This window comes from Brassica oleracea, chromosome C9, assembly GCF_000695525.1.
Source record: "Brassica oleracea var. oleracea cultivar TO1000 chromosome C9, BOL, whole genome shotgun sequence".
Classification (NCBI taxonomy): domain Eukaryota; kingdom Viridiplantae; phylum Streptophyta; class Magnoliopsida; order Brassicales; family Brassicaceae; genus Brassica; species Brassica oleracea.
The window spans coordinates 36,621,329-36,628,061 of NC_027756.1; the positions used below are offsets into that span (position 1 = coordinate 36,621,329).

At 30.4% G+C, this 6,733-nt stretch overlaps 1 pseudogene; it reads right to left on the reverse strand.

Moving 5' to 3' along the window:
• Positions 1–4,160: 4,160 nt before the first annotated feature.
• Positions 4,161–6,733, reverse strand: LOC106314904 (annotated as a pseudogene).

The following is a 6,733-nucleotide window of genomic DNA, read 5'->3' on the forward strand; positions in this document are numbered from 1 at the left end:
TGATATTTTATTTTGTTTATTAGTATATTTTTATACATTGGGATTTGATAGAACAAAAACGGCGAAATATATGGAGTTTTTTGTAGTTAAATTAACAAAAAAAGATCGTAGAGACAATAATTGTAATAAAAATACAGGTACGTCTTTTTTTTTTTTTTTGGAAACAGGTACGTCTATTCTCTCATAGGAATCTGGGGTTTTCTCTACCTTGTCTTGTAGTAAAGAGAGCAAAGCCAAAAGTAGATTATTACATCACTTTTTAGTTTATCTATAGTTTGTTTTATAGAGTCGAGGTTTTTTAATTAAACGAATTAAAAACCCAAATTAATCATGAAGCGTCCGTGTTTTTTATTATCTGAGTATGCGTGCGTGCATGAGAAAAAGTGCAGTGGTATTCCCTGTCAGTGATGAAAATATAAGAGATGACGCAGATTGTATCTTTTTATTTATTAGTCTTTTATTTTGTCTACGATCTTGTTTTTTTTTATATTATTATTATTGCGTTTGGGAACCATACTCTATTATTAATTGTGCATACAACGACTAATCGAAACAATAGTACTGTGGACTTGTAGTAAGGGATTATTAGACGCACACACTAGTAATTTGGACAATGAAGAGTTTTCTTTTTATTTTAATTAAAATTTGGATATTATATAGATAAGGCTGTTTCAAATCTTGGAGTGTCAGCATAGTACATGATTAAAATTATCAAAAAATTGACAGAGATTTCGTTACTACACGCCACCACCTTCTCCACCTTTCACCTCTCTGCCTTTTTCTTTTCTTTTATCTAGACTTTGTTTTCATTGAATTGACTTAAGCCATACTTTGTTTTCATTTCCCACTTTCTTTTGTCATGTGATGGGGTTGTAATATGTATTGGCTTCAAATTTGTAAGATCAGAGAGAAAAACACATAATTATTTTTGAGTTTTATGAATGTCATTGCAAGATTTAACAATAATTGAACTAAACATACCAAATAGAATATAGGGCCCCTAGAATATATTGCTGCAGGCGGTTTTTTAGGTTTGTTTGATCATTATTTATATAATATCCCTGTTGTAAAAATCGGCCGTCTGGGCGCTACGCGTCACTCTTCCGCCCCGATTTATGCCAAATCGGTTTAAAAAATCGGATATCTGATTTTCTCCGTCTAGACCGCCTAAATGACTGCCTAGCCGCCTAATCTATTTTTTTTAATAATATTTTTATTTATTTATTTGATCTAAAATTTTATAAATATCATTTATATTCATAATTTTGATGAAAGTTACACTATATTAAGTTTATATATTCTATTTGTGTGTTTTATACAATCTTAAACATAAAAATCTATTAATGTTATACATAATTAAAGATCAACATGTTTTATATCATAGTAAACAATCTAAAAATTTCGCCCCATATAATTTCCGGTTAATCTTCGATTTTCTCTTTAGACGCTAGGCCTAATTCGACCGCTCGACTAGCGCACAACGCGTTCCCGAACAGGGTATAATATTGATATTTAGTTTGGTTATACTTTTTCAACCTTTTATAAATTTTATACACGTGTTTAGGGCAGTGATAAGATACATCACAATTTCATTTGCCTGTCATTATTAATAGTTTTTATGTGCAAAACCTCGTAAAACGACATAAGTTTGGATCTTCAAGGAAAAAGAATCTTGACACAACATAAAAGCAAAAGAGTATCTCCAATCCTTTTCATTTTATTTGAAATTAAAAAAAAAATAGAAAAGGATTGGAAACTTTTTTTTTTGTCAATTAAGAGTTAAATTTACTCTAATTCCATTTTATAATAGAATAAAAAATGTGTTCACTCTGTTTACGAAACCTATTAGTTGTTCTACTTAAAAAAAATAGTTTTATATTGAAAATGTTCTAACTAGTCGTGAAACACTCCAGTGAGTCAGTTGCAAAAAAAAAAACACTCCATTGAGTATTTCACAAATATAACGATAATATTTGCAAAAGACTACTTCCAAATGGTGAAAATGGTGTATAGACCGAAGTATTGACCAACTTTCTCTAGAGAATTTGAACGATATAAAAAAAATTTCCACACTTTAAGGATTCAACATATACAGAAGGAACATAAAAATGACGTGATGCAGTTGGGATCTACTTTCAGATGCGATGTATGTTGGCTCAGTGCCCCGATTTAATTATTTGATTGAATTGTATTTCTGCATAATTAGTGTCATATTGACAAAAAATAATAATATATTTGTTACTAATTAGTTAAGTAATTAACTATTAAATGACAACAATTTAAGATAATGAGATGTGTTACAAGAGGTATTTAATTAAGAAAATAAACACCTATAAAATAATAACGAAATATTTATAGTAAAATATTATGTGTACTGAAATAATTTATTTATATCTGTTATCTAAATATTATAATATATTAAATAATAAATATCTTATTTTGAAATAATTTTATTGTAATTTATTTTTATGTACTAATATTATATAATAATAATTATTTGTATTTTAAATATTAAATAATAACAAAATTATAATTTGTAATATAATAATATAAAATATTCTTAGTGTGAAGTTTGGTGTTGTGGTTGGAGAATTGTTTTTAAGTGTTGAAACTATATTAAAATAATATAATTTTCATATTAAAATAGTGTTATGAATGAAGAAGAAATAAACTATAATTCTTTTCATAGAAACTAATGCGTGAGGATTAATTTTTTATTCGTGGAACATTTCTATAAAACTGTTTAGAGAAAAGAAACAAAACAGAATTTCTTTCTTATTCTTCATTAGTTTCACATTTTGCTAAATAACACCACCCTTTTTATTTAAAAATTGTATTTAAATCGTTTTAAATTTTTGTATTTTCTAATAAAATAAGTACGCAATAAAAATAAAAAATAGAAAAACTAAGAGACGCGTAACCAAAATATAATATATTTTTTTGTTAAAGCCAAAATATAATATTTAGTTGGTTCTTTTTGGATAAAAACTAGCACTGAATATTTATAAAATGTTCACAATATTGGTATAAAATTTACGGTCGAACCATGAGATTTAATGGAGAGATATCCATGCAATTCATCATCCCCATGAAAAGGGGTTTTCTTGATTTCTAGTTCTAAAACTCGTTTATTTGCTTAATCGGACGTGGTGACAACTTTTTTTTTAATTTGGTTGAATAAATAAACCAGCCGAACTGGCTCATTGGTGATTACTTGAGGGAGCTTCAGCCAAATACGGGAAGTCACCTGAATTCGACTCACGCTGGTCACCGGAGCATTTATATTCTCTCTCCGGGAAAAGGGGCAACCCCTGGGCCGACCCAAAAAAATATTAACAATGTATTTAACGATATAATAAAATAGTTTTAAAAGTTATTAGCTTTATATATATATTTGAGGTTTATCTTCCAATTATAAACTATTTCCTCCGTTTCGAATTAGATGTCGTTTTAGAGAAAAATTTTCGTTTCAAAATTAGTGTCGTTTTATGATTTCAATGCAAAATTTATTTACTTTTTATTTTAATCTATTTTTCTATTGGTTTAAATCTGGTTAGGTGTATTGGTAATGATGTTTTTATCTAGTAAATAGATAAACTTAAATGTTTTATTAATCTGTGTGTCGAAGTCTAGAACGACAAGTAAAATGAAACGGAGGGAGAATAAGCTTAAGAATATATCTAAAATTTTGAAATTTTAAACCAAGTTTATGTATTTCATTTTGAAAATTTCTCAATATTTTTTTTTTTACTTTTATAATCGGGCCATGTTTTCCAGTAGCACATACTATTAGACGGCCCTGGGCAACCCACTACCCTTTTTTTTTGGTTGAATAAATCGATGGGTCGTTTAAATGCCATGGAATACATGGAAAATTGAAATTACGACCAAGTAACAAGCAAAACTGCTTAGCCGATTAATCAGTTTAAAACTCATCTTGGTCCGAACATATTTATTTGCCCAGTCTAAAATATGTACAGTCCAAAACCAATTAACCTTTTCCCGAGCCAACAAAAAGAAGTACAATTATATTTTATTTTCAAGATTAAAACAATATATTTTTATGTCTCTTCTGAAAAAAATATCTTTTTATTTTGAATTTTGTATTAGATGTGAATTGAGAGAAGTATGATTATTTCTTAATCCAATTTATTATTTATTTAGAAATTTATAAATCTTAAAAATGTTTCTCTATACACAATTGGCAAAATAATTATAGAGTTTACTACAATCTCTTGATTTTTACGGGCTCAGATGTTATGTGGTAAATATTATAGACTAAATTCGCTTTTGAGAAAAAGTTTTTTAAATACCCTTTCATATATATGGACTAGCCTCTCAGCTGCAACGCAATTATTGTTGTTGGAAATTAGACAGAAGAATCATTCAAGTTACGAGGTGAATGCATGGGAGGATCCTTGGATTCCAGCTTTACCTACGAGGTTGGATATACCTAATGCTCCGCGATAATTCATTCCAAAATGACAGTCACTGATTTTATTAGAGTGATTTGAAGGATTAGGATGTGGGGATTCTCGAAAATTTTGTTGTTCCGGAAGACATACCGTTAATTCGGAGCTTGGCCATAAGCCAAACTAGACATCACGATATTGTTGGAGCTTTACAAAGAGTGTACAGTATATTGTTAAATAAGGATATTGGGTTGCTAACAATATCCTAAAGCTCTAAATTGAGGTTTTATATTCGGAGCCTAGTATTACTAAGCTACACGCTTAATGCTCCTAAGAAAATACGTCATCTTGGCAGCTACTAATATGAAATGTAGTTGTAACAAGAAATCTTATATACATGTCGTCATATATTATGTGATTAAGCCTGACATAATAACCAATATCCAAACCAAACCCGAACCTACCCAAAGTAAGTTGTTTGGTTTGGGTTCGAATAGTGTCAGATACCTGGTAAATTTGTTATTCATGCCATTTTTGAATGCTTCCTAGATAGAAAAACTTGGGCCTTATCAAATACACATTCTCATCCAAACTTATTTCAGGTTTCCAGTGTATATACCCATAACGATTATCTTGTATGGCAGAAAATAATATTGAAGATCTTAAACTTGATAGAGATGATTATAAGTGGATAATATGGTATCTTTGAAAAATTAGGAATGATAAATTATTCAGAGGAATTGATAGAGATCCACTTGAGCTTGGAAGTGGCACAAACACCAGATATTATTAATTTACAAACTGTATACTCGCAGAATATATGTTTGGTCAATGGTTTTTTGACTTTTACATTTCAATTTAGTGAATGTTGATGGAATTGGAAAGACACGCGTGGACAAAACCAATTTATGGGTACAAAAGACCAAATGAGAAAAGAGTCCTCTTTGTTCTACAATGTAACACCAAAATTTTCAATTAAGAAAATACATATACTATTTATTTTAAAAATAAATCATTAATAAAATATTATATATAAAAATTTATAACCGAGACCATGAACGTGAGAGTCATGAGCCCGAGGAGAATGCTGAGACCGAGACCGAGTCTGACAGTGGCGTCTCTTCTCGCTCCATGTGGCCGGTTCGAACCAAGCTCGTTTCCGACCTGTGTCACGGCTCCGGAGCTTAAAGAATGAGGGAAAATGTAAACAGGGGAAGTGATTTGGTTGTGAACAAACACGAATCAAAACTTGGAAAAAACAAAGAAAGCATAAACGATTGAGGCAATATCCGTTTAGGGTGTATATTATTATGCGAATGAATAACTTTACAATAACTTAAACTCATATTTATAGCAGTCTTAAAACTCTATTTCCTTTTCCTTTTAGGAATACATACTTATCATAGAAAAAGTAAATTTTCTAATCCTAAAAAACGTATCGAATGCTGGGTTTTTAGGTGCATTGAGATTTAAGACACTTCTAAATGTAACATATTTGAACGATAATTCCCATGGAAGCAACATATACTTTAGGCTTTTTAAGACACCAATAAATCAAAATCATCATCTCATAGAACCACAACTCGAGACAAACCAATCCAAAACTTGGTATCGCGAGACCACTCAGTTTCTTCCATTCTCTCACACTATCTTCATATGACTCCTCTATAACCTCTTCCTCCTCATCTCTACTTAGCTTTTCTTCCAAGAAAGTGATGTTGATGAAGAGAAAGGCGACAAGGTTAAAATTTGACACATCACCACTCAAAGCGATACATTTAACCTCAAAACCAAGGTAAGACACGAAGAGGAACATCATCAAAAAGTGGAGAACGCTCACCACTGCTGTGCAGAATGATAGATGCAGAGTCTTTGACTGAGTCCTGAAAAAAGCTGTTAATGGATGTAAAAGAGATTGAGTGAGGAGATCTGGAACATAGTAAAGCAAAAAGGTGTGAGCTATAGACGCAAGCTTCTTGTCATGTTTCAACATTGTCAGAATCCTCTCGATGTTTATCCAGAGAACAAAAACATGGAGTGATGTGACTGGTAGAAATATTGGCTATAGCCACACAATAGCTACTAAATTTTCGTAGCAAATTCTAAAATACTACGAAAAAACTACGAAAAAGTTACGAAATAAAAAACGTAGTTTTTCGTAGCAAGATATAGCTACGATTTTGCTACGAAAATTTCGTGGCAATATTGATAAGAAACAAAACGTAGCAAAAAACATGGCTAACTTACAAGAAAATATATTTTTGCCACGATTTTTGCCACGAAAAAAATCATAGCTATTTAAAACCCTATACCCTAAACAT